Here is a 21,493-nt window from a genome sequence, read left to right on the forward strand (position 1 = left end):
TCTCATCAATCATCATTTTTGGTCCTTCATTTCTATTTCTTTAGAATTTAGAATGAATTCTCCAATTTAAATTCTTTAGAATTTAGGACTAACAATGTTGGCATTTTAGAGAAGGAACTAGACTTTCCCTTGGAGTAAAACAAGTATACTGTTTGGTAAAACAAAAATAAAGGGCTGAGCTATTTGCGGGGTGACAGGCCCTACTCCAAAGTCTCAGGTTTAGATTAAGGTTATATTTTCTCTGGAGGAGTAGGCAAAGTGTACTTTCTTCACTTGAAGGATGTATTTTTTTTATTACCTTCCAAGGCTCTTGAATGGATTCAATATAGATTTCCTTGGAGAGAGAATATAGCTTAGTAGTTAGGAAGTGGAGTGTAGGTTCAAATAGTCTGGCTTTAAATCCCCGCTTCACCATATCTTAAATGACCCTGGGAAAGTAACTTAATCTCTAGGTCTCAGTCTTATCATCTGTAAAATGGGAACAACTCACATTTGTCCTTTACTCTGTATCATAGTATTTCAACTTTGGCACCATTGACATTTGGGGACAGATAACTCCTTGCTGCACAGGGGCTGACCTGTGCATTGTAGAATGTTTAGCAGCATCTCAGCCTCTACACACTAGAAGCAGTAGTCCTGCATCCCCCAGTTGTGAGAATTTAAACTGTTTTTAGACATTGCTAAATGTTTCCTGGGAGGCAAAATTGCACCTGGTTGAGAACTGATACTCTAAATAGTAAATGAGAAACTTATACAGCACATGCATAGCACATAGCACTGTGGTTATGACCTGTGTTCAGATCCATCTCCTTCATTTGCAAGTTGGATGACCTCAGAAAAGCCACTTAAACTCTCTAAGCATCATTTCTTCATTACAAAATGGGTATCATCAGCTCTAATAGGTCTATCTCATTGAACAATTGAAAAAAATCAAAGGAAGTCTCTCATATAAAAATGCGATGTAAGCCATTGAGAACTATCTGTTATGACACACTGTTACTGCCTGGTGAATAGTTTGGTAGTGAGGCTGCATGGCTAGACCACCCCTCTAATGTTCAAAGTGATTTGCAACATCGAAGTGCTCAATACATTTTAGCTTCTGTTGTTATTGTCTCCATTCTACAGTGAAGAACTTGAGACTTGGGGAGGTAAAGGAACTTGCCCAATATTGCACAGCATGGTGCATGGAGATGGAATTTAATTCAGGCCATGTAATTCCAAAGTTGGTGCTATGTTCAATACATTCTTGTTTCCCAGTGAACACGAGTGCCATCATTAGAAATAAAAGCAGCACCTTCTGTTAGCAAAGGAAGTCACCATTTATAAAAAGATGTCTGTCTTTTGGTGAGGGTTGGAAAAAGCACTACAGGACAACTGAGAATAAGATAATTTAGGTATTTTTCTCCTGATTTTAATTCAGAAAAGAGGTACCCTTAGGGACTTGAAGACAGTTGAAAATGAAAGGGCAGAGCCAACCCCACCTCCATGCTATGAATCATTCATTCACTTAAAGGGTTGAGTTGTACGTTCCACATCTGAGCTATTTTCGTTTTAACTTTGCAAGCCTTGGTTATTCTAGCTTCCTAGGGAAAAGCCGTCTGGCGCTTACAGCCTCACTGGAGCCCTGGCTGTCATTGTGAACACCAGCAGTCAGAAGGTAAATACTGAGGATACTGCTCCTCTTAGCTGACTACCGTAAAGGCAAGTTCCTGATCCCTAAAATTCTATGGTCTGAGCTCAGTAGAAACCATCTCAACCACTGCTTCCAAATGTTCTCAGTTCAGTTGCCATCTAGAGAGAATTTCTCCCTCTGGGTCTTGCCTGGCTTTGGAAATTGCATTGAGCCAAGGGTGCCTTGTTGAACTCCTAATCTGGGGCTACATAATTGGAAGAGCAGCCTGCCCATGGTGTCGGTGTTGCATTACATCCAACCATGCACCTCTTCTCTCCTAAGTGCCCTCGGGACACAGAATTCCAGGATTCCAGGTAGCTGAGGGCAAATGCAGCACATGAAGCTCAGCAACAGCCAGAAGCTAAGCAGTTTCAAACTGATACTCTTTAAGTCCCCTCCTTAACTACCAATCTCAGTTCCAGCAGAGATGCAGCCACACGGAAAAAGAGAAATGTTTAGTTAGCTTGGGTACAGTGCCCTCCAGGAGGATGGATGCTTGACAAAGTCCCAAGTCCAAAGCATCAGCCTTGGAGTTGAGCTGTACCAGCTGTCTGACCTTCTACTAATCCTTAGGAAAAATTAGCTTTTTCATTTTCTTTTTTTCCAGGTGATGAAACATCTTCAAAAAGAAGAGTAATTTAACCTCCAACTCTCTGTACAATCAGGTAATACTATGGTACTCAGTTGAGGTGAGAGGCATGGTGCATCACCCAGCACATGGCGGGGCACAGTAAGTGTTTGTTTGGCTTTTTTTCTTTTCTCTCTCTCTCTCTTTTTTTTTTTTTTTGACAGGGTCTTGCTGTCTCACTCAGGCTGGAATGTAGTGGTATGAGCAAGCTTACTGCAGCTTCGATCTTTCAGTAGAGCGAAGGTGCTGCGCACCACCACACCCAGCTAATTGTTTTGATTTTTAGTAGAGATGAGGTCTCACTACATTGCCCAGGCTGGTATTGAATTCCTGAGCTCAAGTAATCCTCCCACTTCAGCCTCCCGAAGTATCTGAATTTGGGAGCCAAATTCAGGTGAGCCACTATGCCTGGTCAGCAGGTGATGTTTTGAGTCCTTCCTATAATAACTCTTTGTTGAGCACCAACTACATGCTATTGTCCTGGGCCTGGCCCCAAGATGGTCATTACTGTGCACATTGTAATGCAGCAAGTATGGAATTTGCAACCAACACCCAGATCTTCCGATAAGTTCCTCTTCTTATCAGCATGCAATCCTAGGCAAGTCATTTTCCTTCTCTGCATCTCCATCTCCTCACCTGAAACAAGGAGAGAAGATTTACAACACTTATTGAGATTATACACCTCATGCAGTCCTGGCACAAGATATGAATTAATGTATTCATTATTTCCTTCTTCCTTTCCACATTTCTGCATCAGTTACATGTGCTAAGTACTCCACACAGCTCAGAGATGGGAACTTTTGAAACTCTTCTGATCTAGTGCAAATGTTCTGGGGATGGCGAGGATCTGGAGAAATCCGGATACAGAGTAAGTCAGGTTGGAGAGAGAGTTTTTTAAAGACATTGCAATTGCTTAGGTGAGGAAGACAGAAGACTTCAGAGGAATTGAAGTTGATTCCTAGGTTTCTGGCTCGAACAACTAGGAAGAGGTTGGTGTCAAATGCTAGGGAAGAATTCTCTTTTCCTCCTGTCTTAGTCAGTTTGGGCTGCCATAAAAATACTATCAAAATTTATTTTCTCACAGTTCTGGAGCTTGAAAGTCCATCAAGGACCAGAAACCAACATTATTGGTTTCTGGGTGAGGGCTCTCCTGGCTTGCGGACAGCCACCTGCTTCCTGTGTGCTTACATAGCCTTTCCTTGGCGCTTACACCTGGGAGAGAGTGAGGAAACTCTCTGGTGCCTCTTAATAAAAGAGCTTTAATTCCATTGGACCAGGACCCCAACCTCATGACCTCCTCTCATCCTAATCACCTTCAAAGGCTGTGTCTCCAAATACCATCAATTGGGGATTAGAGCTTCCACAAATGAATTTTGAGAGAACACAAACATTTGATTCATAACACCTCCAGATTAATAAGAGAAATAATGATGACAGGTATCCTAGTCATCTTCCTATTCCAATGGCTTTGAGCCTCTTTGATTATTTCAGGAGGTGGCTTGCAAGCACATCTGTCTACATTCATTTATCTTTTCTTTCATAGGAAAGATAAAGGGGAAGAGGAGCCTCAGTAGGTGAGTTAGGGCTAAGCTATGAGTTCGTAGTGAAGACTTTTTCTGACACAAGCATAAAAAACTAGATTCCTAAGGACCCAATCAATGTGAGGCTTTGAACTGGAAACTGGGATGTCAGCTGAGTCAGAGGCACCCTTACCCTCAAGGATCTCACTACTTTATAAATACATGGAGGATTTTCTCAGGAAGTTAGCTGTTTGGACTCTGGTCTCGGGTCATGAACATCTTGCCTCTGAATATGAAGGTCCTTAAGTGTCTAGGACTTCGTCAGGCAGGGGATGGTCTGCTTACCTGACCCCTAAGTGGCTTGTTAGGATGAATCATGTTCCAGTTCTCTAAGAGGGTTTATGTGTTGGAAAGAATATTCTCTTTGATCTCATGGCTTAGAGTGCATAGGCTTTGTCCAGTTAATCATGTAGCTGGCGTCAGGCTTTGCCAGTTTTTATTTCTTTGAGGCTTTATGGCATTTAAAGGGTTGGAGACTGGCCCTGTAGCCAACATGGTTTTGACTTCAACAGCAACTGAATCTTTTCTCCAGCTCTTTGATAATAATTGATTAGTCTAGAAGTCCAAGCAAAGGTGGGACTTTCTAAAGTACCTCAGATCTAAGGGGTGATTGAAGGGGTGAGGCTTTAATAAGGACGCACTCTCTCCTCTCCTCTCCTGAGTCATTCCCGCATGGTTAAAAGAGCTCTCCCAATAAATTTGATTTTGCCTTAGTGCTTTCCATTTACAAAGTACATTCATTCTGCTATCACTTTAACCTCTCAAATCAGCCTTGAGAGATAGAAAGAGCAAGGCAAATGGGCCTAATTTTGCAACAGAGAAATTCTAACACTCATTAAATGATTTGCTCAGTGTCTTATGGGGTAGGAGTTGTGAGAGGATCTAACATTTATTGAGGGTCTGCTATGTGACAGTTTCCTTGTAAACCCTAACTTATATAGTCTACAACTAACCCTGGGTGAGGGGTAGATATTATTGTGCCCAGTTGAAAGATGAAGACACTGAGTCATGAGACATTTAAAGAGCTATTTCAAAGCCTCCCAGCCCTTAAATATTAAGCCAACATTGACTTTCTAGTCTTCTGAGAGTCAGTCTGTTATGCTGTTTAAACTCCTCATGCCTGACTGTAAGACGATAATAGTACACTATTTATGCTTAGTCAAATCTGGGGTAAAAAGTGCCGTAAAAGGAAAAGAGGTCCATTTTCCCTCTTTACAGAGAGATTTGGAAATTTGCTTCTCTTTACATATGAAATGAAAGAAGACACAGAGACATGGACCAGCTGCTGCGTGTGCTTCTCTCTGAAGTCTGAGCCGAGATTCCCTAAGCTTGACTGCATCGCTCAAGACCACAGGCCAGGGCAGCAGCCCTTCTGCGAAAAAAGCCACCTTTTAACCGGCTTGTTCATTTTCTTCTTCTTGCACACTCTGTGGTCTGGCAAGGAGCAGGGGGGCCTCAACAGCAAAGCCCTCACAACAGCAGTCCTTCTCAGTTCCCACTCTGAGTGAACCCAGCTCAACTTCTCAGGCTAACAGAAATTTTAATCCAAATGAACTGACAGAGAATTTGCTAAGTCCAAGAACACACAGTCTCAAGGTCACTGGACAGGAAGAGAAGCCTCTAAAAGCTGAAAGAATGAGGCAAAGGCTTTCCCCTCGGCAGGCTCTGGCTTCCCTTCTTGACACTTCCTCTTGGGCTCTGTGAGTGTTTGCCCAGGGTTATTGGCGATGTCATTGGGTGTCAGCTGATCGACAGTGAAAGGGAGAGGAGCTAGAGCTACTGCAGGCCAGGAGCGCACACGCTGGATCTCATCTCATCTCCATCTAACTCCTATGTGAAGTGGGCTGTTGGAACCCCTTTCCCACAGTTGAGGAAACTGAGGCTCTAAAACGTGCAGTACGTCGTCTATGGTAACTGGCTAAACTTGCATTTGAACCTGAATCTGTTTAGCTGCCAAACCTGTGCTGCTTCTACCACCCCACACTGTCCGCAGACACACACATAGCACTTTCTAAGGCTCCAAATACTTATCCCATTCTACTATCAGGCAGGGCCATTTAGATCCAAATCCTTTTTCTCCAATAGAAATGAGCTGTTTAAAGGCAATGACCTTCTTGCTCAACCCTTCATCCTTCACCAGACCCATCAAGAGGGCTTGCAAATAGTAGGTGCCCAATAATTGCTCATTTTTACTAAATTCAACATGTAAATGCACACATACCCTGCAGTTGGTTCTGCCCAAAGACCAAACCCACTGGCTGTGGGTAGCACTTTGTTTTACCCCAAGCTGTCTGATTCCCCGCAGGATAGGTAGTGGGTAGATTTTCTACCTATCCTCTTGGGTTAGTGGGACTATCATTTAAGCAGCGAACTTTTCCATTCTAACAAAGCTCTAATCAGAGGTGGAGAGGGAAGCTTGGTTATCTGGGGCAGGTTATATAGATCAGTGATTCTTTGGACTCCACAAATTCCCAAATCCATGGTTCAGGCTCTGTTTTCAATCTTCAAGCATTGTAGGCATCTCCCGGGGGCTATGAGAAGAATGCTCTAATTTCAGGACAGAGTGGAGCCTAGAGCCAACTTGGCAAGGGCCAGAGGAATATAAATTCAGAGTGACAACTTAAGGAACATGGTTTTAATAGAAACATACTTTTATTTCTTCTCCGATCACATGCCGACTGTCTGTTTGCATGGGGAGCCCCAGGCTCAAATGAAAGTTGTCAGAATTGGTAATTAAGGGGCTCTGCTTTTCCCCCAAAAGCTCCCTGGTCCTCCAGATGACAACTGTGAGAGATCGCTTGTATGCTTGGGGACTTTGTGAAGTCAACATTATAGAGCAGCCAGAGCAAATGTAGGTATGATTTGCTATATGCCATGGGGGGAAATTCTGGCACAATTCATTGAAGAAAATGTTAGGAAATCCCTGGACTGTTGGGCACATAAGAAGTGGCAAGGTTTCAAAGGTGAGTAAGACATCTTCTCAAGGAGCTTGTTCGATGGAGAAGACAGAGGTGTGAAGACTGTACTTGAAATTGGTTAGGGGTACAAAATACATTAGACAGAAGGAATAAGTTCTAGTATTTGATAGTACAATAGGAAAATTAAGGTTAACAATAATTTATTGTATATTTCAAAATAGCTAAGAGAGAAGAATTGTAATGGTCCCAACACAAAGAAAAGATAGATGTTTAAGGTGATGGATTTCCCAGTTAACCTTGATTTGACTGTTAAACATTGGATACATGTATCAATATATCACATGTATCCCCAAAATATGTATACCTATGATGTATTAATTTTTTAAAGCCCCATAATTGTAATTCTTAGATATTGTAATAAGAGAGTAAAGACAAATAATGAACTCAATTTAGTAGAAACCAAATATAATAATAACATAAGATGTGATATGTTTTCAAACTGTTCTCAGGCAATTGGTCCAACTTCTCATTTTAACACTTGTATGTACTATGCACTCCTTAAGGTTTGGGGAGAAGTCCTTGTAGAAATGTCATTGAATTTTTATTGGAATAAGATAAAGAAAAAGAAATAAAAATAAAGGTTAAAATTAGAGTGGTGTATTAGAATGTCAGGTACTTTTGTGTGTGTGAAAAGCAGTACAGCCTAAGGATTAAGAACAAAGGCTCTGGAGCCAGGCTACTGGGTTCAGATTCTAGTTTTCCCACTTACTGTGTGACTTTAACCAATTGCTTGGCTTCTCTGTGTCTCAGTCTCCTCATCTGTGAAAAGGAGAAAATGATGGTGTCTGCCTCATAGGTTACTGTGAGGATGAAATAAGTTGATAAAAGTAAAGCACTCCTAAATGCTATGTGGAACCTAGATTGGATCTTGGAACCAAAAGAGAACATTGATGAAAAACTCATAAATTCCAAATAAAACATAGAATTTAATTAATTTTTTAAAAATAATGATCCTGCATTAGAAATCTTGTCTGTGTCACAAAATAATACATTGTTGAGTATGAGATGGGAGATGGAGAGAAGTCAACTCCATAGAGAATGCCTAGAAAGGCTGACGAGGAGTTTGCTGGGTGAACACAGGAAGATGGAGGCCTAAAAAAAAGAATGGAGTGTTTAGGGAATTAACGTGACATAATTTGGCTGGGGCCAAGGTTGTGTTTCCAGATGTGAAGGAGAAGCAGGAGATGTCCTCAGAGAATTAGATGGAGTTTAGATCATGCATGGCTTTGTACTCTACACCAAGCTCAAACTGTCTCCTGTGGCAACCACATTGGAGTGATGTAGTCAGAGGTACACAGCAGAACAGTGTCCTTGGCTGCAGCATGGTAGATGAAAGAGACTGGGATCCAGAAGACAGAAAGACCAGGAATAGAGCTGCTATGGTCATTCAGGTGGGAAGTGATCACTGCCTGACCAGGACAGGACAGCAGGGCTGAAGAAACAGAAAGGATGAGGCAGAGACCTAAGAGGCATCCTTGGGAGATTGCTGTGATGTCACCCTGCAAGGAAGTCACCAATTGCCTGCCAGAGACCTTTCCAGAGTACCAGGGCCTCAGGATGAATTACTCCCCTTACTTTGAGATGCTTTAGTAAAGAGAGATGCAGAGTGTCAGGAAGAAATGGATCCTCATGTACATATAGGGGTTTACTCTTTACAGGGCTCCTTCATGTGCGTCATCTTGTTGGTTATTATAGCAGTCCTGAGAGGCACACATTGTCATTATTCAAAACTGTGCTTTTGTTTTACTGATGATAGATATTATAGAAATAATCATTGTAGAATGCTTGAAATACTTTTAAAAAAGGAGTAGAAAATTAGAATTGCCCTAATAGCTTGATTGATAATTACTGTTAATATGTTGATAAACCAGTTGCTTATAGCAGCTAGCAAGTGAAAAAATACAAAATTATATTTCAAATCCAATTACATAATAACAGGTTATATGTTTTAGCATTTTCTATAGTTACAAAATTGGGATTGAAATACAAGTGCTTTATATTCTCGTTTCAGTTTTAGCATTAGATTATAAGCATTTTCTGTGTTAATAAATCCAATTTGCAAGCCCAATTTTCATCGCTGCCTAATATTCCAATGTAAAGGTGTGGTATACTTTAGTAATACTATTATCTACTGATAGATATTGATGGACATTAAGTTATTTCTAGTTTTTGCACTCATAAATAATGCCTTCCTGAATATGCTTTAACATGTGTTTCCCCCATGTGTTTCTAATTACTTCCTTAGAATAAATTCCTAGAAGCAAAATTTCCAGGTCAAAAGATATGCACATTTTAAAACTTGATGTTTCCTGAAATTATGTATTCCAAGTGACCGTGCCTACTCACAGTGAATGAGCCAACCTGTATTACCCATCTTCATCAGTACTGAACATAATTTTTCAAAAAAATATTTGTCAATCTGATAAGCATAAAACTGTGTCTCATTATTGGGTTAATTTGTGTGTCCTCATCACTGGAGTGGTTTAATTCTCATACTCATTTTATAGATGTGGGTTAGTGATTTGCCCATACCACAAATTCAGCAGGTGGCTGAGAGTGGACTGCAAGCCAGCCCAAGTGGACTCCTCGGGCAGTGCTCTTCCCACTATGTAATATGTAAAGAGTTGCCTTGATTTCTCTGTGTTTACAGCATCGTTCTCTGGGTTCCCTTTCATTGGGGTCACACCCTCAGGAACTCACTGCCCTGGGTGTCAAGGAAAGAGTGTACCCTTCCTCCTGAGAGACAGCAGTTCCTTCAGCTTCTCAGAGGACCTGGCAGTGGGGAGAGTTCATGCTGTGCTCTGGGTGGAGGCCATGGGTATGGCATGTGCTTGGGTGGCTGGTCCTTCCCCACAGAACCCCAAATGGAAAAGGGACACAATAAGGAAATAAACCCTGCGTTCTTCCTAGAAGGAAAGCCTGACCTGTCACTTTTCTGCTGAAAACCTTATGATGGTCTCCTTGCCAATATCAGGATCTGGTCCAGGCTCTGTCTTCTGGCACTTAAAGCCCTGAGAACCTGACCTGACCTATATCACCTTAGTGTCCGTGTGATGGTCTCTCATGCCAGTCTTGCTGGCTTACATTGCATGTTTTCCTAGGATCTACCTATTTCTTGTCTTCCAGGCATCAGCTTCAAAGACATCTTCAAAAACCTGTCTGTCTTTTCCATGCTCTGAGCTTGCCCATGTAAAATCCTCACCTTGGGTAAGATTGGCTCTTTGTGTGGCTGCCTCTCTTCTCAAGGGAAGGGGACTTGTTTTCCTTTTCCCTGAGTCCTGGCAGGGAGGTTGCACACTTGAAAGGTTCCTAGACTGAATCAATGTTAGAAGTCCCACAGAAAACCTACAGGATTCTATCTGAGGTTGACCACAGAGTCCTTCATTCACACAAGAACTACTAGTGGAAGGACTGCAATGAGCCAGGTAACGTTAGGCGCAAGCAGTGGAATAGGCACTCCCCATTTCAGTACTTCAGTGCTCATATCTCCAGTAGCTGCAAATGTTGGTGGTTCTCAGCTGGGTTCCTCTCTGGAAATGTCCTCAGTGGAAGAGAACACCTAGCTCAAGGTTTTACCTCTCTACATGGGCAGCCTTCCTTGAAGACAGGTTGTTGGGAAGGTGTTGGTAGAAGCTTGACTCTCTTGTCTTAATTTGGAGCAACTCTGAAGGGCCATCCCCAGCTCTAGACCTCTCCACAGGACCAGCTGAGTTATTTGTGGCCAGTGAGTTGCAGCTGGAATTCTCTTATCTGCCTAATGCTGTTCCTCCCACCTTCCCATTGGAGTTGATCCCAAAGTCCCTCCCCAGTAAACTTCTTGAGTGCAAATTTCCATGCCAGAGCCTGATTGCTGAGGAAGCCAGCCTGACATGATGGTAATAAGAGATATGATACCTGTTATCATAGAGCTTTGGGGCCAGCTTTGTCCATCATAACTACCTTTGTTTGTCCCCTAGGACAAGCAAAAACTATCCAGGCCCAGTAGGGCTGTGCTCATGGTGACACTTGGCAGTGTCCTGAGCAAAGACCTTTGTAGCTATACCACTCCATGCAGCCATCATTAAGGCAAGAGCAGAACCAGCTTTGCAGCTGGCAATCACTCATATTAGTTCCATAAACCTGTTATTGAGTGTCCTCTGTCTCCCTGTGCTGGTGCCAGAGATAGAAATACCTAAGATATGGCTCTGGATTTCCAGGACCATCTCATGGAGGGGAAAATGAACAAGTAATCAGACAACTGAAAACATATGGGACAATTCAAGATCTGCAAAGTGCTATGGAAGCTCAGAGGAGATGGTGGTGGCTTACTCAGGGGGTCAGGGAAGGATTCTCAGAGAGGCAGAGGAAGGAGAACATGGTGAGGGCGGTATTCATGGGAAAGAGAAGAGAATAAGTATTTCAGATAGAAGAAATGTGTACATGAAAGAATGAATAGGGGTGAGTGAACAAGCACATTTGTATCCATTACTTTATTTGTGCTCTGCAACACCCTAATGAAGTTGTCTGCAAACATCCTTATCCCCATTTTTTGAACAGAGAAACTGAGGCCCTGGGAGGATAAACAACTTGTGTGCAGGAAGGGGGTTATCTGTGACCTGAACCTGTATCTTCTGACACCAAATCAATGGCTCTGTCTGTCACACCATTCAGCCAACATTGATTGAGCTTTTCTCCAATACCCAGCATGGTGCCCAATGAGGACTAAAAGAAGAGTAATATCAATGGTCAGCTCTTGAAGAGCTTGGATTCAAGATAAAATTTAAAAAATTGATAATGTTAAGGGACAAATGCTGAAATGAAGGCCTAAGCAAATGCCCTGGAATCATGGCAGAGGTATGTCCCCCAGAAATGTCCTTAGCCCTGTTTAATATTTGGTACCAGTTATTTGACAAAGACATATAAAGTCTGCTTATCACATCTGTGGTTGACACATAGCTGGGAGGGATAGAAAATATGATTGATGTCAAAATCAAACTTTTAAATGATCTCAGTTGTCTGGAACCATGAACCAAACACTGCAAGATGAAGTGCAGCAAGGGTTCACATTGGACCAGTACTTTCTTCGAAATAATCAATTGCTTGAGAATAGGAGAAGGGAGCCTGGCTTGGCCTCTGGCCGTAAGAGAGATTAGAGACTTCACCAGGCCTCAAGCCAAACTTGCACCAAGTATTTAAATTAAAAGTGTCTTGAACTCCTGACCTCATGATCCACTCACCTTGACCTCCCAAAGTGCTGGGATTACAGACGTGAGCCACCGAGCCTGGCCAAGATGGTGAAACCCCGTCTCTACTAAAACTACAAAAATTAGCCAGGCGCATTGGCAGGTACCTGCAATCCCAGCTACTCTGGAGGCCGAGGCAGAGAATCGCTTGAACCTGGCGGCAGAGGTTGCAGTGAGCCGAGATCGCACCACTGCACTCCAGCCTGGGTGACAGACTGAGACTCTGTCTCAAAAAAAAAAAAAGTGTCACAAACTGGCATACTCTGAGTCTGTGTGGCAATTATATTCATAGTCATTGCATACATTTAATGGGACATTTTATGAATTACCTTGGAGATGGTTTAATGGGACATCTTGTGAGTCATGTTGGAGATGGAGTGGTGCTGGAGGGACGACAGCATCTTCAGATGAAAGAGGAAGATGCTTATAAATCTCTTTATCCAGGCAGTTCTCTCAGTGCACCTACCACATGCGAGGCCTGTGCCAGGTCTTGGACAACATGGAATATCAGCCTAGGAAGCCCCAGGACCTTGCAGAAGGACTTATGCATAAACTCTTGTGTGCCTCTGGGAAAGTCATGGAGGCTTGCTAGGCATCATTTTCCTTATTTATAAAATGGATGCTATAATTTTAATCTCATAGGACCTTGTGAGTAATAATGAATGAGATCATGAATGTAGAATGATAAGCACAGAGCTTGGCCTGAAGCTTGTATTTAAAAAGGGTGCTTACTGTTAATATCCAGACAAATCCAGAGACATCTATAAATAGGCAGCAGGGTTGCAGGACCTGTGGACTTGGATTTAGGGTCAGGCCTTCAGTCTTCAGGTGGGTTCAGGAAAGGCTGATTTTTCTCTCTCTGAATGCGTGTGTGTGAAGAATTTCAAGCTCAAGAAAAGACACAGCTTTAGTATACTTGGGGCATTAATCAGATTAGAGAGACAGTCATCCACTTAACCAGAATGACACCCAACAGTGGACATAAATTCTCGGGTACCAGGAAGTTGCCCACGGTACCTGAATTAGGGCAAAAAGTCAAAGCTATCTTGGCAGCAAAAAAGATGAGACTGATTTCCACAGTTCTGGCTGGGGTTCCCTTAATCCACTTTCCTTCAGGATAGGTTGGTCTCTGGGCCTCTGAGTTTCTTCATTTGCAAAATGAGAGGGCTGGACCAGATTAGTGGTTCTCAAATATACAGTCTTGGAGAGGTGCTGGCCTATGTTGGAGTCAAATCCATGACATCCCGCTCAGATAACTTCCTGACTGTTCTATGTTGGGATACTAGGGAGAAAAATTGTTCCTTGCTGTGAATAGCCACATAGAAAAAAAAAACACTGGCATGTCCTTTCCTGCCACCCTCTCCAGACAGACTCCTGGGCTACCTTAGTGAACTTTCTTTTCAGCTTTGGGCCAAGAAAGGGAAGAACACTGCTAGAGATATGGTGGAGTTACTCATCCACTTCTCTGAAGTGCCCAGAATATTATGAACTCAAGGAAGTAGTGACAGTGTATGCTTTTCGTTTTTATCTATAAATGTCTTTGAAATTTGATTTTTGTTGACAGTATTAAAAATGAAGCGACCAAACTATTTGGAGACTCAAGTTCACTCTATTTTACTGTATTGCATAGGTACTCTCCCAGCTGACAACCTCTGTCAAGAAAAATATTATCTACAGCATAACTCATAACATTTTACATTCTATTTTAAATTTTAAAATGTAAAAAGCCTACCTTTTAAAAAGAGTGTTAGATTGCCAAGATATTTTTTTCTCTTTCTGAGGTTATGCCTTTTGTTTTTGAGGGGTAGGCTGTTAAAATTCTCATTCTTTTATGAAGTGATGATGACAATTGATGGAACCAGATTTTATTATTTTTAAAATTATACCACTTGGAATAAAGTAATAAAAAGTTAGACTCAGGATTGCTTTCCTCTTTTAAAAAAAAAACTTCCCTGGCCCATGAAATACAAAAAAAAAAAAAAACTTGAAGAAAAATTTAAGAAGAATTTATTAATTATACCCCTAATGTAAAGAGGCAGATTCACCAATGTAGCTTGGGAGGCAGTCTTAGTTCTTCAGATACCTATGTTGAATTGAACTCTGTGTCTAGTAGCAGGCTAAGTAGACTAGGGGGTATATAAAAGGACAATCCCTGGGATCACACTTGGAGGATGAGACCAGGGCCAAAATAATTTGATGTCTAGACAAGCCATTGGTGCTGGCTGTCTGGTAATTATAGATTTATATCAAACAGCTTAGCTTGGCATTCAGGTCTCTTTGTGATCTTATTTCCACCTGCCATTAGAACCTTATTTGTCTTCTTTTTCAGAATCCCTTGGGTCCTTAAACTCTGTGCCCAGGACATCCCTGGCAGCCTGGAAAAAGTATGGACCTCTTCAGAAAGTAAGGACTTGAAATAATTTAAAAAATACATAGTATTGCAAAGGAAAACAATGATGTTAAGATACAGTTATCAAAATAACTGAAAGTGATAGGGTTATTAACATGCTTCTTTAGTAACACATCAAAAAACAAGCTCTAGCATCAGGTCTGATGCCATTGGAATTTTGAAGTTATAATGAGTGTAAGTGCTATTCTAAGATATCTTCAACAAAAGTGATGTGTTATAAAAATATCTGTGATTTCTACTGATAAAAGGTCAAGGTGCTATTAATACTACTGTGGTCTGTTGTCTGCATGCATACTTGAAGAAAATGCTAGATTTCAGTGTGAATTCAGTGAGGATTTTGTTTTCTTTTTAATTTGCCATCTCTGAATTCTATCCACTGACCTTTTCAGGGATCCCTGCACCCCAGTTTAAGAACCGCTGCTAGTCAAACTTATGCTGGTTTTTCTAAATATTCCTGATGTTTTCTTGCCCAAGTTTATTATGGTTTTTTTCCCCAATCTGGAATAGTCTCAGAGCCCTCTTCTTATAAATGCAAAATTCTACCCATCCAGCTATCACCTCTTCCAAGTTTTCTTTGAGTTTTCTATGGCAAAATCATCTCTCTATTATCCAAGGTTCCACAGCCCTGCATCAGACATTTCTGATAGCCCTTGTAAAGTATCTATTGTACAGGGGTGATATGCAAATTAATTCTCATGCTATCCTTGTATTATCTACTCCATTCTATAAATTTTTTGGAGAGAACATCTGTAGTTGATTCCTATATCTTTCTCTTGATGTGTTTTCAAATACAGGTGTTGGCCCTGACCACCACACCCAGTGTATTCAGAATTAACCAGGTTTCATTTCCCTCAATATAGGGCTCCTAAAATGTCACTAGACTCCCTAAATAGCTCATGCCAAATATAAATAACCACTGCTCCCTAAATCTGCTTCCTTAACCTGAGTACTCCTGCCTCCTTCACTTAACCCACTCTGTTCCTTCCAACTAGAATGTTCTCCTCCCAACCCATGTATGCCTGTAAAAATCTTACATGGCCTTAAAGATCAATTTCAAATGTCACTGTCAAAAGAAGCCTTCTCTGCTCTCTCTCCCCAACATAGCACATTGCCATCACTTAGCATCACATTCTGCCTTATTTTGCACTTGTCTGTGAATTTCTTTCTTCTCTTCCTATTAGACAAACAGCTGCATAAGAATAGGAACTAATGATTTTCTCTCTTCCTTTTGGTTCTAGCATAGCTAATAAATATGAAATGGAACACTTCTCTCTAGTTCATCTGACTGAAACAACCCACACAAAATTTCTTGGTCTTAAATTTGAGCAGGAAACCTCAAAAAAAAAAAAAAATCAAATGTCACCTCCTACTTCCTGTCTCCCTACTTTGGGCTCAGGACGAGCCTGAAATGGCCCTGTCAAAGTTGGTTTTCTTTGGCCAAAGCCATAACAAGACTTGAGGTGTGGGTGGGAAGAAAAAAATAAAATCAAGTTTTCAAATCTGAAAAATAATAAGTCTTGGCATGGGTTTTTCTGAGGCCTGCAATGAAGACATGTTTGTCCTCATTTTATTTGCTAAGCAAGCTTTTTCTTTCTGTAGGACAACCCACATGCAGATGCAGAACCTGGGGACCAGACAAGGCAGTAGCCCTGGCAACCTATTAACTATGGATGGAAATATAAATAGCTTAGCTCAGCATCCAGAGTTCTTCGTGGTCTTCACCCAACCTTCTGTTACAAACTTAACTCCTCCTCCTCTTCAGCTCACCAACTCTGGCTCAGCACAGCCCAGCCAACACTTATCATGCCCTGCACTGCACCAAGAAACTGGAAAGGCATTGGAGTTACTAGGATGGACAAGACTCAGACCATTCCTTTGACAGGGACCATATTTGGTGTTTCTCAAGAAGGAGCAATGTTACCCAAACAGGAAAGAGAGAAGACAGATACAGGTAAGACTTTAAACCATACTGCAGAAAATGGTAGTGCCAAAACAGAACTGGGTTTGATTTTGTAGGTCCTGTAGGTACCAAGTGTATTTATATTTATTTTTTAGTGATTATAATAGCCTTTTATAAAATTGCAGCATTTTGTCTTATGTTAACCTTTGCCAAATTATTTAATCTCTCCAAGCCGTGGTTTACTCATCTTTAAAATGGATGCTAGCATGCATAGTAGCTATTTCAAAAAGTGTTTTTGCATCAGTACTGGATAAAAAGTGCTTTGCAAATTATCAGATATTATTTTATTTTTACCAGTTTCTATATACATTGTGTAAACAGTCTTACATAGGCCATAGGGAAAGAGAGTGATGCAAGACAGCTAGGACCTTTTCCAAGTCACATACGCAAATCACTCGGTGACCCCACATAGATCATTTTATTTTTTCTATCCCTTGTGCTGGATTTCGAAGACAAGGAAGATTGTATCTGCCTTATATCTACCTCTTCCAAAAACAGAGAAGATGATTTAGAGTCCAGGAGACAGGGAGTACCTATGGGAAAACTGAAGGCACGGTTTTTTTTCATTATCTCTTTCTCTCCCTCTAAATTAAACTTCGCCAAAGACAATTATAAAAAAATATATATTTTTTTATTTTCCAGGCTGGCAACATTTTCAGCTTAGGAAACAAGAATACTTAACTGCTGAAATGACCTGGTTTTTATTTCAAACTTGGAGACACATCACAAATAGGTTGAGGTCAAAAGATGCATTTCTACCTTAGATAATAAGGAAGTACAGCAGTGGGCAGATGGCTGTAGTGGAAAGAACATCAGAACTGGGGTGAGGATGCCTGGGTTGAAATTCCTGTTTTGTTTTTCATTAGCTATTTGACAGTGAGCAAATTAGTTCACTTGTCTGGTTCTTAATTTCCTTGTATGTAAAGTAATAACAGCACCATCTATTTTATAGAATTTCATGTCCACGTTATATGGACTGCTTATATATTCAGTATATTTATTCTTGATGTAGCTGATTAATTTGGAAAATGTCGTGTAAAAGACTACTTGAATTCTGTAAATCTTTATTGATGCCCCATGGAAAAACATCTCTACTTTTCTTCTCTATCTTCACTCGCTCCCATGGTGATCCCATGGTGTTTCATGATCTCAGATACTATTTGTATGTGAACTTCATGAATCATGAATGATTCTCATCTCTCTGGAAACTCTATGTCTCCATTTGAATGTCCAATGAGCATCTCAAACTTATCATGTGCAACATGTGTTTCCAATCTCCTCTTTCCAACCTGCTTCACTTACAATTATCCTCCTTTCTTTGAATAGCAACTTTCTTCAGTTGCTTAGGCCCAAAAACCTTGGAGTCTTTCTTGACCCCCTCCCCTTTCTAACCCCCATTCAAGCTATCAGCAAATTCTGGAGGCCTTCCCTATGATCATAACGTGTTCCAGAATCCCACCACTACTTACCATCTCCAGATATCACCACCCCAATCCAAGACACCATTTATTCTCACCTGGATTCTTACAGCAGCTTCCTGACTAGTCTCTACTTTTTTTTTTTTTTTTTTTGAGACAGAGTTTTGGTCTTGTTGCCCAGGCTAGAGTGCAATGGCACGATCTCGGCCCACTGCAACCTCCGCCTCCCGGGTTCAAGAGATTCTCCTTCCTCAGCCTCCTGAGTAGCTGGGACTACAGGCATGTGCTACCATGCCTGGCTAATTTTGTATTTTTAGTAGAGACGGGGTTTCTCCATGTTAGTCAGGCTGGTCTTGAACTCTCGACCTCAGGTGATCTGCCCACCTCGGTCTTCCAAAGTGCTGGGATTACAGGCATGAGACACCCCGCCCAGTTAGTTTCTGCTTTTGCACTTGCTCATGTAGAAACTTCTGAACATGGTGGCCAGTGCCATTCTATTTTTTAAAAAATTAGTTTGATCCTGTCACTCCTCTGTTCAAAACCTTCCTAAGACTTTTGACTTGAACTGAGTCAAGTCCAAGTTCTTACCCTAGCCCCCCAGGCCTGTGTGGCCTCTCTGACCTCTAGCTTCCTCCTCTCCAGCCTCACTGGTCCCTTTGGTGCCCCCGAGTACTCTGCCCTGTTCTTATCAGGACTTTCCTTCTGGTGGCTTCCTCTGCTCCCACCTACCTCCATGTCCTGCTCTCTCACCTCCTTCAATCTTTGCCTAAATGTCAACTTCCCGGACCACCCCACTTAAAATTGCACCCCCAATTCCCGCCCTCCCCATCCCCCTTCCTTGCTTTATCTTTATCCACAGCACTTTTCATCTTCTGACATTCTACGTGTTCCACTTAGAACTAGAATATAAACCCCATGAAAACTGCCATTTTGTTTTATGCACTGACTTACTCCTCTGTAACTGTGCTTGGCCCTAGTAGGCATTTATTAAATATTTGTTGAATGAGTGAATAAATGAATAGGACATTCTATTAAGTGTAAGGAACATCAGCTCATGTACTCCTCATAATAACTATTGGTTACATTATCCATTATCTCCATTTTGCAAATGAATAAACTGAATCTCTTAGAGATTAAGTAATTTGCTTGTGTTTATTCAATAGCATATTTATCGTGAGAGTCAAATCAGGTCTGGCAATTTGCAAATTCATATTGTTTCTATTATGCTACAAAACATAATACATTTTTAAAGGAACCGAAAATGTATGCTTAGGTTTTTTTTTGTTGTTGTTGTTTAAAATTTCTGGCCCTAACTCCTTGCTCTCTACTGGGTTGGTTAGGTAGGAGAAGATTCTGTACACATCCCAGAGATGTGTACATGTGCTGAGCTTCAGCTCTGTTCCCAGATAGAATCCTGTTTCTATCCCCTCTCATCTGGGGCATGAGAGTGTGGAAGGCTAGGCTGGGGAGGGCTGGCGTTTCGTGCAAATGTCTCTGCTGTTGGTGAGCCCAGCTTGGCTGCATGTTTCAGCTCCCTGAAACCTCCTTCGCAGTCAGGCAGGCTTCTGTCTCCAGTCTTTTAAAACCATTTTTTTTCTTTCCCTCACACAGCTTTCTGTCTCCTTCTCTTAGCTTGACGTTGTGTCTGGCCACACAGGCCATATGGGCTATTTTTACTGACAGCAGTCACCAGCCCATATGGTTCCCATTACCACAAACTATTACCTTCATTGACACCAGTTTGCAAGTGAGTGGATGGCGGACAAGGAGGATGTTGAGTCCACATGGCCAGTCACAGGGCTCACAGGGTTTGCCTTGGCAGGTATGTTGATCTTGATGAATGTCCTTTAAAACAAAATTGGGTTGGACAAAATGCTGATTAATTACTTAGGTATTTTGCTCTTCCTTTTCCCTTCCATGTTCATTTTAGTAGGTTTTCAAGAGGGTCAAGTTTCAAAGGTAGGTTGCTTTTTATAGAGAGGCAGATTTGAGTTTTGTTTATTTCCATTTTTGGAGCTTGCTGCATGGTGGTACCTCCATGGGCGATGATGCTTATTAGCCCCTCAGGGAGTGACAGACAATAGCACACAGCTTTCAGTGCAGAGTCTATGAGTTTATGATGAGATAAAGTGAATCCTGAGAATTCCCTTTCTCTGGAAAGAGGATTAGAGACCCTCAGGGTGTCAGTACTATTGGTAACACCTCTCTTTCTGCATAGAAAACACTTTATAATTCACAAAACATTTTCAAATGCACCATCTTATTTGAGTCTCACAACCTTGCTATGAGATTGAGGTTTTTCATCTTCATTTTATAGGCGAGAAAACAGAAGCTATGAGAGGCTGACTTTCCCAAGTCTGCGTGACTAGTAAGAATCCAAGATGGGGATTCAACCTCAGCTTCCTGGACTTCAGGCCAGAGCTCAAGCCTCAACACTACGGCTGCCTCAGTGACTTGAAAGAAAACCGGGCAGGGCTTGTTCAAGGACATAAGCTAGCAGCTCACAATGGGGCCTGATGGGACATGTTGCATCGAAACTAGAAGTTGGCATTGAGATCCAGGCTCACTGTGGCACTACAAAGCTGCCGCCACGTCAGCTGGATGACACTGAAATGGACGAGAACAAAGGGCTTTTTCCTGCAGTGTGTAATGTCCCCTTACCAAGGCCCAGGAGCTATTGTGATGCACTGAGCATAAAGCTTCCAGAGCAGTGAGTAGGTAAAAAGGAGAACTCTGGGCTGAGAATGAGATTTCAGGCAAAGGTGAGTCACTCTGAGGCCCTACTAGCGCAGCTGGGCCATCTGTGATCAGAACCTTCCCACCAGGCCCACCAAGGTCTTCTCTTCCCCTCCACTTTCTCCGGCTTCACTGTGCCCTTTCAGTTCCTCAGCCACACAGATCTCTTTCTTAAAGTCTTTGGCCATGTTGTTCTCTTTTCCTGGAACATTCCTCCCTGTTCTCTGCAAGGCAGACTCTTCCACATAAATGTTCCCATCTCAGAAAGTCTTTTTGTGGCCACTGTAGCTGGTTAAATAGTGACTGTCCAACAAGACATGTCCAAATTCTAAGCCCTGGAACCTATAAAGGTGACTTTGTTTGGAAAAAGGGTCTCTGCAGGTGTAATTAAGTTCAGGGTCTCCAGGTGAGATCATTCTGGATTTAGGTGGGTCCTGAATTCTATGACAGGTGTCCTTATAAGAAGAGGAGAGAACTCAGAGACATTTAGGGAGAAGAAGGTAATGTGGAAAGGGTGGCAAAGATGGAGTGGGCAGCCCACGTCAAGGGATGCTGACAGCCAGCAGAGGCTGGAAGAAGCAAGGAAGATTCTCCCCTAGAGCTATCAGAAGGAGAGCAGCCCTGCTGATTTGATTTTGTACTTCTGACCTCTGGAGCTATAAGACTATATTTCTGTTATTTTTAAGCCACCAAGTTTGTGGTGATTTTTTGCAGTAGACCTAGAAAACTAATACATTCACCTAATCCAAGTAACATCTTCACCCTCCCCATATACACACTGTTGGAACTCACTGCTAATTTCACATTTGCCTCTTTCATGCCAATGATCGATTTCTAACTCTACCATCATTTGGGATGTCTTATGTTTTGTCCGTATTCCCTCTTCATG

The 21,493-nt window shown here is 41.8% G+C and overlaps 1 long non-coding RNA gene across 1 annotated transcript in view; it reads right to left on the minus strand.

Annotated features, from left to right (window-relative positions):
• Positions 1-1,332: 1,332 nt before the first annotated feature.
• The window catches only part of LOC129047983 (uncharacterized), a 61,296-nt gene continuing 41,135 nt past the window's right edge, over positions 1,333-21,493 (minus strand). The window contains exon 4 of the long non-coding RNA XR_008509935.2: positions 1,333-2,936. This is a non-coding gene — a long non-coding RNA (uncharacterized LOC129047983). The remainder of the gene's footprint in view (positions 2,937-21,493) is intronic.

This window comes from Pongo abelii, chromosome 13 (genome assembly GCF_028885655.2).
Source record: "Pongo abelii isolate AG06213 chromosome 13, NHGRI_mPonAbe1-v2.0_pri, whole genome shotgun sequence".
Taxonomy (NCBI): Eukaryota; Metazoa; Chordata; class Mammalia; order Primates; family Hominidae; genus Pongo; species Pongo abelii.